This window comes from Rutidosis leptorrhynchoides, unplaced genomic scaffold (assembly GCF_046630445.1).
Source record: "Rutidosis leptorrhynchoides isolate AG116_Rl617_1_P2 unplaced genomic scaffold, CSIRO_AGI_Rlap_v1 contig19, whole genome shotgun sequence".
Taxonomy (NCBI): Eukaryota; Viridiplantae; Streptophyta; class Magnoliopsida; order Asterales; family Asteraceae; genus Rutidosis; species Rutidosis leptorrhynchoides.
In genome coordinates, this window is record NW_027266439.1 from 1 (window position 1) to 16829 (window position 16829).

Genomic DNA, 16829 nt, shown 5'->3' on the forward strand with positions numbered 1-16829 from the left:
CATGGCTAATTATCCAAAATTGACTGCAAACAATCAGAGTCAAGTCAACGCCATCATCTTCAGCAATGCTCTTTTCATCATTACTACAACTTAACAATCTCAAATTATACCAAGAATGGCATTTGCTAATCGATCAACATCCCCACCTTATAAAACTATAGATTAATCCTTTTATTCGTTGACTTGAAGAATTTCATTCTATAAATTTGTTTCATCCACTTCTCTTTTTTATCATCCCTTACAACTCTGCAATTTACAATTGTGCCGAAATTTGCCATGACACCAATTCCGTGTGTTGTTTTTGTCCTGATATTCTGTTTTAATTCCTTTAATTCAAGGATTCATAATAATGAAACTGATCAATTGGCTTTAGTTGAGTTCAGGAAGAAGATCATTGACGATCCACTTGGAGCCTTGTTCAACTGGAATAGATCCACTCATTTCTGCAAATGGAATGGAGTTACTTGCGGCCGACGTCACCAGAGAGTAACTGTCCTAGACCTCCAATCATCGAAACTGACAGGTTCAATCTCCCCTCACATAGGAAATATGAGTTTCCTAAAGAGGCTAAGTCTACAAATAATAGCTTCCATTCCAAGATACCTCCGGAAATCGGTTATTTACGCAGGTTGAAAGATCTAGAGCTTTTCAACAACTCGATAGGAGGCGAAATTCCTTCCAATATATCAGGTTGCACGGCCCTGGTAAATATTGATATTTCCTATAATAATCTGGTGGGAGGAATTCCCTCGTTGTTTGGTGACTTGTCAAATCTAGAAATTGTATACCTTTACAAAAACGATCTGATAGGAATAATCCCTCCTTCTCTGGGAAACCTATCCGTTTCTCTTTCTGTACTTTCTATTGGACAGAATGATTTGTTCGGTCCAATTCCTAGTAATTTAGGCCGTCTAAAGAGTCTTACATTTTTGGCTCTTCATGAGAATAGGTTGTCAGGTACCATCCATCCCTCAATCTATAATCTATCTCTTCTCGAAAATTTTAGTGTGGGAAGGAATCAAATCCACAGAACTCTTCCTTCTAATATTGGTTTAACACTCCCGAATCTCGAGTTCCTTTCGGTCAAACAAAATAACTTCACTGGAGAAATTCCTCTTTCTATGTCCACCAAAGTTGTTTTCCTGCATCAATATAACTTCTAAATTGGTGGCATTGGCCATAGAGCATAGGAATTTGAAATCTTCCACTTCTCCTCCGCATCCTAGGAAATTCTGGAATATTATAAACCACCATAGCTTGCTTGCCTTTTCGAAAGACGGCACTTCTCCGGTTAAATTATTTGGTGGACAGCTCCCACAGTGTATGAGCAACTTCACAACTAGTCTAATAGAATGGGCAATCTATTTAAATCAGATATCGGGAGACATTCCGATATGGATTGAAAACTTGGTTAATCTAGAAAAACTGGCACTGTCATACAACTCATTCTCGGGTCATATTCCTCCTAACATTGGAAGGCTTAATAAGCTCGGATACCTACATATTGATGGCACCAATGTCCAAGGGAAGATTCCTCCTTCAATTGGGAATTTAACTCAACTGCTCACGCTTTCCTTCCACAATAACAATCTTCAAGGAAGCATTCCTCAAGGTCTTACTAATTGCACAAAATTGTTCGAATTTGATATTTCGGAAAACAATTTTTGTGGAAGTATACCTTCCGGTCTTATCGGTCAATCTTCATCGATTTCTTTCAATGTTTCTAACAATAAACTGACTGGCTCCATTCCTGTTGAAGCTGTGAATCTAAATCTGGGTCAATTGGATGTCTCAAGAAATATGTTGTCAGGCAAGATTCCGAGCAATCTTGGAAGCTTTCTGAGCCTAGAAATGTTATACATCCAAGACAACTCTTTTGAGGGTCAAATTCCTTCATCTTTAAGTTCATTGAGAGGGCTTCAATTTCTAGACTTATCTGATAACAATCTTTCAGGTAAGATCCCCGAATTTCTTACGCGCTTTGACTTGCAATACTTGAATTTGTCGAACAATCATTTTGAAGGGGAGGTTCCAACTAAAGGGTTGTTTACTAATGCAAGTGCAACTTATTGGTTAATCCCTGAGCCCTCGATCGTCGACGAACACAAGAATTGAAGAACAGAGATGAAGAACACCGCAACTAAACACAGAAAAACGAATTGCAGAAAACAGAGATCAAAGAAACTGATGCACTAAAACAGAATTGTAATCATATCCATTCATGATCGATTTGATTCTAATCCTAATTCTATGGCTTAATGTTGGTATCTAGGGTGTTTGGAATCTAAATCCAGTTTTGGATAAACGGAATTCTAAGGTTTCACTCACCAATGCAACCAAGCTTTTAAACTGTAAAAGAAAGACGAAAATGGCGATTCCAATTTTTGCTTTTCATTACCATTCATCTGAAAAAATGTTTACAGATAGCTTGCTTTTATAGTCGATCGCTCACTGACCTAGCTGACATGGATTTAAAATTCGAATTACAACCTGGATTTTAAGGAAAACCAGAAAACCAGAAACAGTAAAGTGAAAACTAGAAATGGTATTTCCTCACACGATTTTGTTTTCCCTCTCAAATTACAACTGTATTTTCACTCTAGACTCAGTCTTAGAGTATATTTGAGTAGGATAGCACTACAAAATAGTAAAAATAATGAACTGAACTTCAACTTCTTCCTCGCGACAAAGACGCCATTTTTTGTTGACTTTTAGCTTGACTTTCTTTCTGAGCTTGATCGAGACTGCAACTTCATCTACATACTACTAACAGCTTCTCCGAACTTTAACTTTGCAGAAAATAACATTAGAATTTGAATTTCGCCTCTGACTTGACAAACAAGCTACAACTGTGCTACAGACCCATTTCGTTTTAGCTTCAAAACTTCAATCTAAACCTTCAGTCACCTTTAATGAGGTATCCTCATCATTTCAGAATCAATGAATTCAACTGACATACCGTATATCACAATGCTTGATTTCCGTTCTTCAGTGAACAACTCGAACATACATTATGAGCCTCAGACCATATCTGATTAAGTTGAGCTTAACCACTACTTCATGTCATCTAAACGAAGACACCCATATCACCAATTTATTGATTGCTGCAGAAATTAAAGACTTAGACTGAAATTTAAAGATAGAACACTAACCAAATTGGGGCGTTTTGATTCAGGGATTTGCGGGCTAATTGCTCTTAGAGGTGTTGTAGACGACATCCCCCTGAGTGTTTTGGTATATGGCTCGAGCTCCGACTATGCTCCGGCCTTTCCGCAGATCGTCTGGACTGATTTCCGCCGAGAAACTTTCTGAAAAGCCGACTGAGCCCTCGACTTTTCCTGCAGGTACAACCCAGTCCTCCAGTTTTTGACGATGTATAGTTTTGTCCTTTCTACAGAAACTCTTCTCTTCAAAACTGTTCGACCTTTCAGGGCACTGTTTCGATTGATTCTTCTTCGAGAACTCAACTAACACCTTGTAGAACGCTTCCACGATCGAATTGTCAAAAACAGGCTCGTCTACAAATGGCTTCTTCTTCTTTAAGTTTGATTGCTTCTACTGGAAGTTATCTGTGAGCTTCATCTTCTTCTTTTCCTTCTTCTCAGCTGCTAGTTGAGCTTCTATGACCTCGAGCTTCTTGAGATGATCTATCCCAACACAACTTCAGTCGTTGGAAATAGCAAGCTCTATGGAGGTATATCTGAGTTTCAACTACCAAAGTGCAAATCAAATGTGGCACATAAAAGGGATTGACTCACAGAAATAGATTGATAATGTCGTTAACTTCAGGGCTATTTGGAGTACTTTTAATCAGCTCTCTATTAGTATTTTGTCTATTTAGAAGAAAGAGGAAACAACTTGCTTCAACAAATTCAGAGACTTCTCCTACTTCTAAACATGTCTTACAAAACTCTCAGTGATGCCACTAATGGATTCTCCTCTGCAAATTTAATTGGCGTCGGAGGCTTTGGATCAGTGTATAAGGGAATACTAGATGAAGAAACGACAGTCGCCGTAAAGGTTTTTAATATTCTGCGCAAGGGCCCATCGAAAAGCTTCATTGCAGAATGTGAGGCGTTGCGGAACATCAGACATCGGAATCTTGTTAAGGTATCAACTGCATGTTCAAGTATTGATTTTCAAGGAAATGATTTCAACGCTATTGTTTATGAGTTTATGATCAATGTAAGCTTGGAAGACTGGTTGCATCCACCAAATGATGAAAATTCCTTACGAAAGAGTCTGAATCTGCTTCAGAGACTTAACATTAGCATTGATGTTGCTTGTGCTCTTGAATATCTTCATAACCACATTGAACCAGTGGTTGTGCATTGTGATTTGAAGCCAAGCAATGTCCTTCTTGATGAAGAAATAATTGGTCATGTCGGTGATTTTGGATTGGCGAAACTGTTAATAGATAAAGTCAGCCAAACTTATCCAGCAAATCAGTCCAGCTCTTTCGGATTCAGAGGAACAGTTGGCTACGCTCCGCCTGGTATGTTGAATAATATTGTTTAATATATTTACGTTAATGTTCTATATATTATTGTGGCAATGTCTTAGCTAGAAAATAATTAAATATTTTTTTGTAGAGTATGGCATAGGAAATGAAGTCTCGACATATGGTGACGTGTATAGCTATGGTATCCTACTGCTGGAGATGTTTACAGGGAAGAGGCCGACGGATGAGATGTTCAAAGACGGTCTAAACCTTCACGCATATGTCCAACAATCTTTGCCTGAACGAGTTGAAAATATTGTAGATCCCTTTATTCTTCAAGAGATAAGCAACTCAGGAATTATGGAGTCGTTGATTTTAATTTTGAGGGTTGGAATTGCTTGTTCAGTTGAAGTAGCAAGCGCACGAGTGAATCAATAGAAAGAGGCATGCTAAATGCAATCTTGTAACTGAAAAGTAATTGATCTATATAAAATGATTTATGTCGTCATTAAACCTGTAATTGAAAAGTACACTATGTTTTATTAATCAAAGACAGGTCAACTGCCTAGTGTTTGATTTATTTGCAGACCCTTTTCAATAAGTTGGTGTAATTTTTGGAAAATATTTTCTTAATTTTATAAAAGGGCAAGAAATTTTTTCCTAATTTGAAATTAAGTGCATACTGCATAGTGTATAATGTAACTCAATTGAATTAATGGAATATGGACTGCTTTTTGACCTAATAATTCAAAATATTGTAGGACCTCATTGATGATATATGATCAGCATTACATTAGTAATTTAAAGTGGCCTCTGCTTTTCTCTTTTCTGAATATTAAAAGCATTTTTTTATGCATAGAATACAAATACCTCTTAATTATATATTTTTAATTTACCCGTGACCCGAACCTTTAACCTGCTGGATTGCAACTTAATTGTATTCCACAAGACTAAAGGTCCACAGGTTGTGTATTAAAAGCAGCTTTCAACAGGTCCACGTCCACCAGTTTGTGTATTAAAAGCCATATGATTGCTGCTTTCATCATGAATGCTATTTCTTGACTTTTTTGTTAGATTTTATCAGAAGTAAATTAGGAGATTTATACCTGATTAAGCTTACATTCTTTGTCTTTTCTTTTTTAGTAGTACTATGTCAGAACTTTCTCTATAAATCCAGATTTCATTAACAGATGAAGCAAATCGAAGGTTCTCTATATAAAAGCTCCCTCCGTATCAAAATATATGATGTTTTGTATTTTTAGATTCATCCATATATATGTAGACATATATTCAGTCAATAATCTTTTGTAGGTATGCGTCTACATAGGTGAACTTGAAAGTGCAAAATATTACTCCTTCCGTCTCTCAAAACTTGTTTTTTAAGGTATTGACACACAAAACAAGGTAATATGAGAAATACAACATATTTTGATCTAAATTATGTATGAGAATCATTATTATTGAGATAAAATGAAAAGTTTGATCCTTGTTCATCAGTTTAGAGAAAAACCTACCATCACGAACTTGGAAAATTTTGTATTCGTCCTAATGAATCTTTAACGAATACATCAAAGTTTGACACATTCAGAGTAATCATTCATTCTACTGTAAACTGGTATTTAATGATACAAGCAAGCCCACCAAGTAATAAATATCGACGCTCTTGAAGTCAAGAGGTTGGTTTTCATATCGATATCAAATTAAAATGTCCTGTCTTATGTGGCTTGTTGAACAAGCCAGCTAACTGTCCCAAATTGACCGAGTCGAGTAAACTCAAAGTCAACGCCATCATCTTCAGTACTGGTACTCTTTTCATTACTACAACTTAACAATCTCAAATGTACCAAGAATGACAATGACGTGCATCCATAAATCATAATTATTGTATCGTCGCCATAAATCATATTGCTAATCGATCACCATCACCATGGAACACACCCTTATCAAACTATAGATTAATCCTTTTTCGTTCACTTGAATAAATTTCATTTTATAAATTTGTTTCATCAACTTCTCTTTTTTTAAAATCCGTTAGCAATTTACAATCCCGCCAAAATTTGCCATGACACCTTTAAAGTGTGCCGTTTTTGTCCTGATATTCTGTTTTAATCCCGTTAGTTCCGCAATTCATAGCAATGAAACGGACAGATTAGCTTTACTCGAATTCAGGGAAGATGATCTTCGATGATCCAATTGGAGCCATGTTAACCTGGAATGCATCCGCTCATTTCTGTCAATGGTATGGTGTTACTTGCGGCCGACGTCACCAGAGAGTAACTGTCCTAGACCTCCAATCATCGAAGCTGACAGGCTCAATCTCCCCTCACATCGGAAACATGAGTTTCCTAAGGAGGCTCAGTCTACAAAATAATAGCTTCCATTCCAAGATACCTCTAGAAATCGGTTATCTGCGCAGGTTGAATGATCTAGAGCTTTTCAACAACTCGATAGGAGGCGAAATCCCTTCCAATATATCAGGTTGCACGGCTCTGGTAAGTATTGATGTTTCCTATAACAATCTGGCGGGAGAAATTCCCTCATCGTTTGGTGACTTGTCAAATCTAGAAATTGTATACCTTTACGAAAACGATCTGACGGGAATAATCCCTCCTTCTCTGGGAAACCTATCCGTTTCTCTTTCTGTACTTTCTATTGGACAGAATGATTTGTTCGGTCCAATTCCTAGTAATTTAGGCCGTCTAAAGAGTCTTACATTTTTGGCTCTTCATGAGAATAGGTTGTCAGGTACCATCCATCCCTCAATCTATAATCTATCTCTTCTCGAAAATTTTAGTGTGGGAAGGAATCAAATCCACGGAACTCTTCCTTCTAATATTGGAATAACACTCCCGAATCTCGAGTTCCTTTCGGTCGAACAAAATAACTTCACTGGAGAAATTCCTCTTTCTATGTCTAATGCGTCCAAACCTCCGAGTTTTTCAAGCTTATGAAAATAATTTAACCGGAGAAGTGCCGTCTTTCAAAAAGGCAAGCAAGCTATGGTGGTTTATAATATTCCAGAATTTCCTAGGAAGCGGAGGAGAAGTGGAAGATTTCAAATTCCTATGCTCTATGGCCAATGCCACCAATTTAGAAGTTATATTGATGCAGGAAAACAACTTTGGTGGACAGCTCCCACAGTGTATGAGCAACTTCACAACTAGTCTAATAGAATGGGCAATCTATTTAAATCAGATATCGGGAGACATTCCGATATGGATTGAAAACTTGGTTAATCTAGAAAAACTGGCACTGTCATACAACTCATTCTCGGGTCATATTCCTCCTAACATTGGAAGGCTTAATAAGCTCGGATACCTACATATTGATGGCACCAATGTCCAAGGGAAGATTCCTCCTTCAATTGGGAATTTAACTCAACTGCTCACGCTTTCCTTCCACAATAACAATCTTCAAGGAAAGCATTCCTCAAGGTCTTACTAACTGCGCAATGTTGCTCTATTTCGATATTTCGGAAAACTATTTTAGTGGAAGTATACCTTCCGGTCTTATCGGCCAAACTTCATCGATTTATTTCGATGTCTCTAACAACAAATTGACTGGCTCCATTCCTGTTGAAGCTGTGAATCTAAATCTGGGTCAATTGGATGTCTCAAGAAATATGTTATCAGGCAAGATTCCGAGCAATCTTGGAAGCTTTCTGAGCCTGGAAATGTTATCCATCCAAGACAACTCTTTTGATGGTCAAATTCCTTCATCTTTAAGTTCGTTGAGAGGGCTTCAATTTCTAGACTTATCCGATAACAATCTGTCAGGTAAGATCCCCGAATTTCTTACGCGCTTTGACTTGCAATACTTGAATTTGTCGAACAATAATTTTGAAGGGGAGGTTCCAACTAAAGGGTTGTTTGCAAATGCAAGTGCAACTTCAGTCGTTGGAAATAGCAAGCTCTGTGGAGGTATATCTGAGTTTCAACTACCAAACTGCAAATCAAATCTAGCAGATAAAAGAGGATTGACTCACAGAAATAGATTGATAATCTCGTTAACTTCAGGGCTATTTGGAGTACTTTTAATCAGCTCTCTGTTAGTATTTTGTCTATTTAGAAGAAAGAGGAAACAACTTTCTTCAACAAATTCAGAGATTTCTCTACTTCTAAACATGTCTTACAAAACTCGCAGTGAGGCCACTAATGGATTCTCCTCTGCAAATTTAATTGGTGTCGGAGGCTTTGGATCAGTGTATAAGGGAATACTAGATGAAGAAAACAACAGTTGCCGTGAAGGTTTTTAATATTCTACGCAAGGGCGCATCGAAAAGCTTCATTGCAGAATGTGAGGCTTTGCGGAACATCAGACATCGGAATCTTGTTAAGGTACTAACTGCATGTTCAAGTATCGATTATCGCGGCAATGATTTCAAGGCTATTGTTTATGACTTTATGGTCAATGGAAGCTTGGAAGATTGGTTGCATCCACCAAATGAAGAAAAATCCATACCACAGAGTCTGAATCTGCTTCAGAGACTTAACATTAGCATTGATGTTGCTTGTGCTCTCGAATATCTTCATAACCACATTGAACCAGTGGTTGTCCATTGTGACTTGAAACCAAGCAATGTCCTTCTTGATGAAGAAATGGTCGGTCATGTAGGTGATTTCGGATTGGCAAAACTGTTAATAGATGAAGTCATCCCAAATTGTCCAGCAAATCAGTCCAGCTCTTTTGGATTCTGAGGAACAGTTGGCTATGCTCCGCCTGGTATGTACAATATTTTTTTACATTCTTATTCGATTCTCGTGTCAATGTCTTAGCTAGAAAATAATTAAATATTTTTCTGTAGAGTATGGCATAGGAAATGAAGTCTCGACATATGGTGACGTGTATAGCTACGGTATTCTATTGTTGGAGATGTTTACAGGAAGAGACCGACGGGTGAGATGTTCAAAGACTGTCTAAACCTTCACGCATTTGTCCAACAATCTTTGCCTGAACGAGTAGAAAATATTGTAGATCCCTTTATTCTTCAAGAGATAAGCAACTCAGGAATTATGGAGTCGTTGATTTTAATTTTGAGGGTTGGAATTGCTTGTTCAGTTGAAGTAGCAAGCGCACGAGTGAACATGATTGATGTAGTTGCCGAGCTCTGTTCCATTAGAAACAAGCTTGTTAGGAACACAATCATCTCGTCTTCACCAGAGAAAAAATAGGACTCATTTGTTTCTCTGTCTTCTTTTTTAAATATGTAACATGTTCATGTATATATGTTTGTGTATGAATTGATGGTGTCATGTATTTAATCACTCTGAAGACCAGATCATTTGTTTATCAAAAAGAATTATTATTATTATTACTACCTCTGTCTAGTGATAAATTGCAATTACTACTTCTGTCTCAAAACATGTCACGTTTTCTGCGTTTTCTGTGTAAAATGTATATAAAACAATGACAAGTATTTTTGGACGGAGGGAATAATATATTTTATTTAACACTTGCTGAGATGACCTCCCTTGCGTTCGTAATTTTAGATTTTTTATATTGCTTGGTTTTACAGGACGACCATAAGCGAGCACGTGAAAAATATCTTCTGATTGAAGGACACATTATCAGAACTTCCATCGTGTGCCATTTCATCTTCAGTTCTGGTACAATGGGCACACATTTTGGACCATTGAGAGCGATCATATCTGATGAAAATCCTCCGATGTACCGACAAGTCAGTGCTTCTGAGTATAGAAAGCATTTCTTTGCTAGGCTACCACATGCAGCCATTTCTGACTTCAAGATCGACGAAGGGGAATCAATTGAAGTAAAGGGATTCAAGTTAATTTCGTCGAAATAAACAAGGAATTGTACTTTGTCATAGCTTCATTAGAATAAACTCCAAAGGAGAATATCTCCTGGAGAAAATGTACTTCGTATACTGGTTGAGATTGTCTTCTGGTATATGAAATTGGCAATTATTTAAGATTTCCGCTAAAATGGAAATTTTGATATACATAAAGCAGCTAAGAGAAAGACCATGGGCTCTGAGGCCATATTCAAATAACAACCATAAAATTTCTAAGTAGACCAGTATTCAATATATGAATAAAAGGCATTGCATAGCATGTAAGGGATGGTCTTCATGTGGTGAACAAGTCTTACATTCAACGAAAAATTGCCGAGATTGTTCTTAGCTACTGAAAAAGAAGAAGAAAGAAATGAAAAATTGTCGAGATTATTCTTCGAGTGGTAACAAGATTTACTTTATTTTGTTAATCTTGAAAATACTAAAATTTTGAAAAATACTCAAATTTCAGATGCATAATAAGCCTCGATCCTGCAGGTTGATAGGCTGGAATACTTGAAATCCAGGTTGGGACACTTGAGATTGACAATTTAGTTGGCACGAAAAACTGTAAGCTTTCTTTTATATATATCAGCATACGAAAATGGCTCATCAAATATCGGCTTCTCTCCTTCTCGCACTTTTAATGGGTACACTGTAGCCGTTGCGGCCGGAGATTGGAACATGGTTACGGACAATCTGCTACAGTTTGAGCTCACCATGGCACGATGATCCTCATTCTTGAACTTCCCATTGCTTAGTAACTGTTCATGACATATAGAAAGTCACACAACATGTAATTATGAATACACACGATTTTTGTGTACATATATATATTTAGGACTACCAATGTATGATGTACAATTAATATATCAACTTTTATAGTAATAAAATACTTCATCTTTAACATTAATAATAAAATAAAAAATATCGCTTTCTTGAAGTTTGTTTTCTTGTGTACTGTAAAAGAAGCAAATGAGACATTTCAATTTATACTTACATGACCATGATCTCCTAGGACAATCACAAAAGCATCAGCAATAGGTTAAATTGTGCTCCAAGTCTGGCCATTATCTTTAGTTACTTGGAGGCCACCAACTTGATCCTGGAGAAGCATTGTAATGTTTCCATGGTCGGTGCGTCGATTAAGTCCGACCACAGCGTCAGGTTGTGGACATGTCGGATAGAAATTGATGACCATTTGGAGGTTCAATTCCTCGCAAGCCTTCCTGAAAGCCTCCTTGTCTAATCCCAAGGCCTCCGATAACACTTGTAGAAGAGTGCAATTAAGTCGCAGTAATTCATTGCCGTATTGTTTCATCACTTCAATCCATCCTTCCGGCTTGTTTGGCCACCGGTAGTAATCTCGGCTTGAAATTGGTTGCATGTGGTAATATAGAAACTCACGCCAATGAGCCTACATTTTACCCTTCTCAGTGAGAGAAATAATTAAAGAAATGTCAAGTTAAGATATCCTGCTATTGATTATAGCTAGTTTGCTAAGCCCCATATTTAACAGGCTTTTCGCCAGAGACAAATCTAGATTCCATATATAAACAATATAATATTGTTGTTACTTCCCAACACCTAATTAGTAAAATATCATGTTATTATTAATATAATTTAAGTCCCTATATCTCATCTTAAGAAAATTGAAAATCAGATTAATTAATTGGGCATAGTACTGTATATACCTTCAAATGGCTAGAGACCATGAAACCATCTTTGTGTCCATTGGACATGTGGAACTTCAATTTCTCGTCATCAGGCAATGCGAAAAACTCGTGTGACAAACGGATCATGTCAGACATTAGCTTTTTGTCAACGCCATGGTCGACAAGTTGGAAAAGGCCCCATGCTCCAAGGCTTGGGTGATCTCTCGGCAAATTTCGTCTCTTCTTTTACCTCCAACTTGATCGATCCCCAAAAATGAAATCACTGGAACATCGCTACTGAATAGATTGTAAGGAACTTTAGGACATTCCTGCTCATCTCGGAGAAAAACCGGAGGCACACCATTCTGCCCCAATGATGCAGATGTGAGTGTCGGTGGTACAATATTGTCCATGCTCTATCGTTTCGTTTCTATGTGATGAATCAAGTTACATGAAATAATTTAAAGAAACAGTTCTGGATGTATGTATGTATATTATAATTAAGTGGCACATGGAAATAAGATAAACAATGCAAAGCTCATGAGAGTACAGTTGTTATTCTCAAATCATTTTGTATTTTATCAATCATTCACTCATTAACATTACAATGAGATTTGAGAACAGTTCTGGATGTATGTATGTATTTTATCAATCATTCACTCCCTCTCCAGATTTCTCTATGAAGAACAATGAACCTAGAAAGTTTAAATCCGTGAGACCTTCTGGTTCCATATGTTCTCAAATCTTCTCTGAATGTTCTTCTCCTGCGAATATCCAGTCGAAAAAGAAATTTCGAAACATTAAATCTGTCCGTCCGACTGGCTCATAGACTCTATCTTTTCTGACTCTTTGATTCTCAAACCAGCTAGTTCCCCAACATCCTCTGACATTCTCAGGGCTAATGAGAGACACAATAGACAAGCATCTTCTCCACTACGGAATCTAGATCTCAAGGCTGAAAGAATTGTGAACAGAGGAATTAATTCAAAATTATTTCTTAATGGAACATTTTCTGCGGCAGTGAACGCTGCAAAGGAATTAATTATGCTCTCTTCTTAGAAGTTATCCAGACAGAATAATCTCCTCAGTGTGGAATGTTCCAGGTGTGAAATGGTCAGCTTCAAATTCGGATGGGTTTTCAGGCGGTTCTCATTGTAGCATGGGGTGAATCTGCTTTCAAAGTAGTTTATATCAAAAAGTCTAACCAGTCAATCATTCTCTTCGGGATCCTTATAAAGCAAAATTTTGATTGTAATATAGCATGTATTTATGCAAGTACATCGTTCGACCAACGAAAGGAATTGTGGGTATCTCTTATTACACTTCCTAGTATCTTCGTCACTCCTTGGTTTTTTATTGGCGACTTTAACATGGTTCTGGAAAAGGAGGGGCGCTGTACAAATTCTATTAATTTGTGCAGGACAAAGCTTTTCGACTTGGTTATTCTGTAATGAAATGATTGGTGGCTGATTTGCTGATTTATTGGTTGTCTCGGCTGTTGGTGCGTCTCTTGATTACATTCTATTGCTATTTGTTTCCCCTGGCACCGTATTTGTATTTCTGATTCGTGTTAAAATTCTGGCATTCTACTCTTGGATTCTCTGGATTTTCATTGACTGAGAGGCTAGTGGTATAGACTTATATCTTCTGAAAGTTTGGCTTGCTGGATCAATTGGTTCCGAAGATTGTGTTTGCTAATTCTGTGATAAGATGGGATGGCTGTTTACAGAACAAATACTGAAAGCCCAATCTGAAGGCACCTCCCCCTCTGTTGTGGTCCTGTAATGCTGCAATTCTTTCTAGGATCTGTTTTTTGTTCCTGATTTTGTGGTGCTACAAACCAGATGCTGTCATCTTTCGATTTCGGCGTCCTGCTATGCCTGGAAAATTAAGACCCTTCCCATGATTGAGAGTAGCTGAGAGTTTCCTTTTTCAAATTCTTCTTCGTATGCTTGGGTTACAGGTCTCTTCTACTATGCTCTTTATTATGGTTATCTTTCTTTGTAATTAACTATAGCTTTCGCTATGTCGGTTTGTCCCATGTATCAAAAAAAAAAAAAACATTACAATAGAGATATGGAACCAAATCAACCGGATCAAGACTAGTAAAAACTAATATCAAAACTTTAGATTAAAAAATGACGCATTCCGAAAACCCTGATTTGTAATACCTCTGTCCCTAATTAATTGTCACATTTTCTATGCAGAGTATGTGTTTTTGATTGCGATCAAGTATTTGTTTTCTAGAAGATAGAGGATGAGCCAAAAATCAAACGAGTCCAAGTCTGTTTGATGAAAAACTAGATCAGGGCTCGTACTTGTGTATCTGAAGACTAAAAGAACAGGGAAGTCATCAGGTTATCGATGGTCTACAATATCAAACAATATTAACACTTGTGTAACACGTGCATTAAAATAATCCGATTGAATTCCAGATAAATTGTACACGATTCCATCAAATATCAATGAATCATACATGAACGATTACTAATACTATGTAATCTCATCAGAGATCGCACTTTTAATTTCAACAAAAATCAGCACCCCCATACTTTCTGATATCGAAGCCAATCTGAATACTGGCTTTCCAAATAAATGTCCCTCTCTACTTTGGAATCTCTAGAGCCCTCTTCGTCGATGATGCCTGGTTAATTATACGTTTCATGAAACTCCCTCCTTTAAAGATAGGTTGGTATAATCAAATCAGAATAAGAAAAAAATATTTCGGAGCCACCAAATTACCCGAAATCCAAAACTCGACACTCATAAAAGAAGCAAAATAAACGTATGTTGAGTTGAGATTCTAGAAAAAGAAAGAGCATTGCTAGCTCTTCTATTTGAGCATTCAAATACTGATATATTAAATTTTAATTCAATATAATGGAATGAAGTAGAAATCTACAAACCTTAAAATTGTATTCTTCCTTGTTCTTCTTGAAAAACACATTTACTCGCAGCATTACACTTCTTACGAATTACGATATCTGACTAAACATCTAACCTCGAGCAATCATTGTGGAGTGGCGAAATTGGCGCCAGAATAAAAGTCTAATAAGAAAATCTGCCAAATCAGCCAGAATAAAAGTCGAGTATGAAGGTTCAATTTTACCGATCATGGCGTCAATGATTTGGTATCAAATCTGGCAAATCAAAATATTTTTTGGCAGAAATATTAAGGGAGTGGCTGGAGGCCTTGCAGCATTGGTGAATTAGTCTGGGCCATGGATAGTTTCCTACACTTTGAATACTTCTCTGCTCAGTTTATGCGTTAGAGTATGTTATAATTATAACTAGGTTAAGGCTCGCGACCTCCAGATAATTATACAGTTTTAATTTTAAATAACTTTTAAATGTTTGTATTTTTATTGATGTTAATGTTTGTATCTTTTTTTTTTTTCTTATTTAAATGTTTGTACATTTAGAGCATTTTAAGTTGCTTATCGCTGAATTCCAAGTTTAAGAATTATTTTATACTCCATGTAATGATGTGGCAACTGTGAACTGAGTATGTTAACAATACTTACGTATTGATTAATTCTGCATTCATATATTTGTAATATATAATTTTTTCAAGTAATGCTATCTCACCAAGTCCATAACAAATGAACACATAAGCGTACAACAATTGTAGAAGGATGCGGATCCTGAGATCTATATATATTCAGCACACATTTGTGATTACAACGGAAGATCAAAGTTCGTGAGACCTAAAGAAATAATAACCAACAACCAAAAAGGAATTGAGAGCATAATCTGAGGCATTCATTGAAGCCAATTTATTACCTGACTCTCTTAACAAACTTAAAATGACAGTTTAAATTGGGTGTCGCCCTTATGCTTTATTGCTGCAAGCCTGCAATGATATTTCCCCATGGTGAAAAGCTTCCACGTAAGGAACAAAGATATTAATGATAGTTTGGCAATCTCCCTCAATTTCCACGCATTTGAGGCCCAAAGTAGTAGCCATTTCAATACTTTTAAATGTTGTAGCTCCTACCATGGCTGCACTTTCTTTTCTTCCAATTAGAACCCATACCAGAATAATAACTTGCATCAAAATTTATCTTTAAAAAACCATTAGCTGGTGGACACGATGACCGTGAGATCTCAGGTCTAACAGGGATAGTATCCATTTCTTCAAAACTCATAAGCCACTTTCAAAATCCTACAACAGCCTGTGTCGAAATCCCACATTTTACACGAAATACGTTGTCGTTCCTGTTGTTCCAAATCCACCTAGTTGTAGCTACAAACACTTTTAACTTAGGCATCGATAAATTTTGAAATAAATCATTGAGCCGCTGACTTGGTGCAGAATTATGAAACTGTAGAATGCTAGAATTTCCTAATCCTTGCAAGAATGTTTTCGCCCATACAGTCCCGAAAAAGGTGAATCAGTGACTCACCATAAATCAAAACAGACTTCACAATGTGTCGGTATTTGCATCCCCCGTCGGGCTATATTCATCCCTCATCACCATGATTCCTTTACACATTTTTCAAGCAAAAAAATTGAGTTTAGGAATCAAATCTAAGGACCAAAGTTTTTCTCAATGCTGAAATGAATTTGAGAAAGTAGAAGAAGATACAGAATTAACATATGTAAACTGTCTTTTGCAACAACATAGTCAGTTTTAAACAATATAAGCTCAATTAGATGACTTATCCCACAACCATTGATCTCTACACAGAAGTGACACAAGAGAATTGAGAGAATATGCATAACCACGGACTCAGGAAATGTAGCACGCAACAAAACAACAGCGAAGCGTATGATCGATAAGTGAAGAAATAATAGCTTTAGGCCAAATAGGATGATTATTAAAGGATATTCTATTACCTGGCATCGATGGGAGCCATTTATCCTCAAAATTCCTTGTCTCGAGTCCACTCGTATCCTCCATCTTCCTCCCGCAATAAGTACAACCCTTGCTTCATAGAT

General features: G+C 36.9%; 2 pseudogenes; one reads left to right on the forward strand and one right to left on the reverse strand.

Moving 5' to 3' along the window:
• The first annotated feature begins 276 nt into the window (after window positions 1-276).
• On the forward strand, window positions 277-10244 carry LOC139881745 (uncharacterized; annotated as a pseudogene).
• Window positions 10245-10783: 539 nt separating this feature from the next.
• On the reverse strand, window positions 10784-12300 carry LOC139881746 (naringenin,2-oxoglutarate 3-dioxygenase-like; annotated as a pseudogene).
• Between the last annotated feature and the right edge of the window lie 4529 nt (window positions 12301-16829).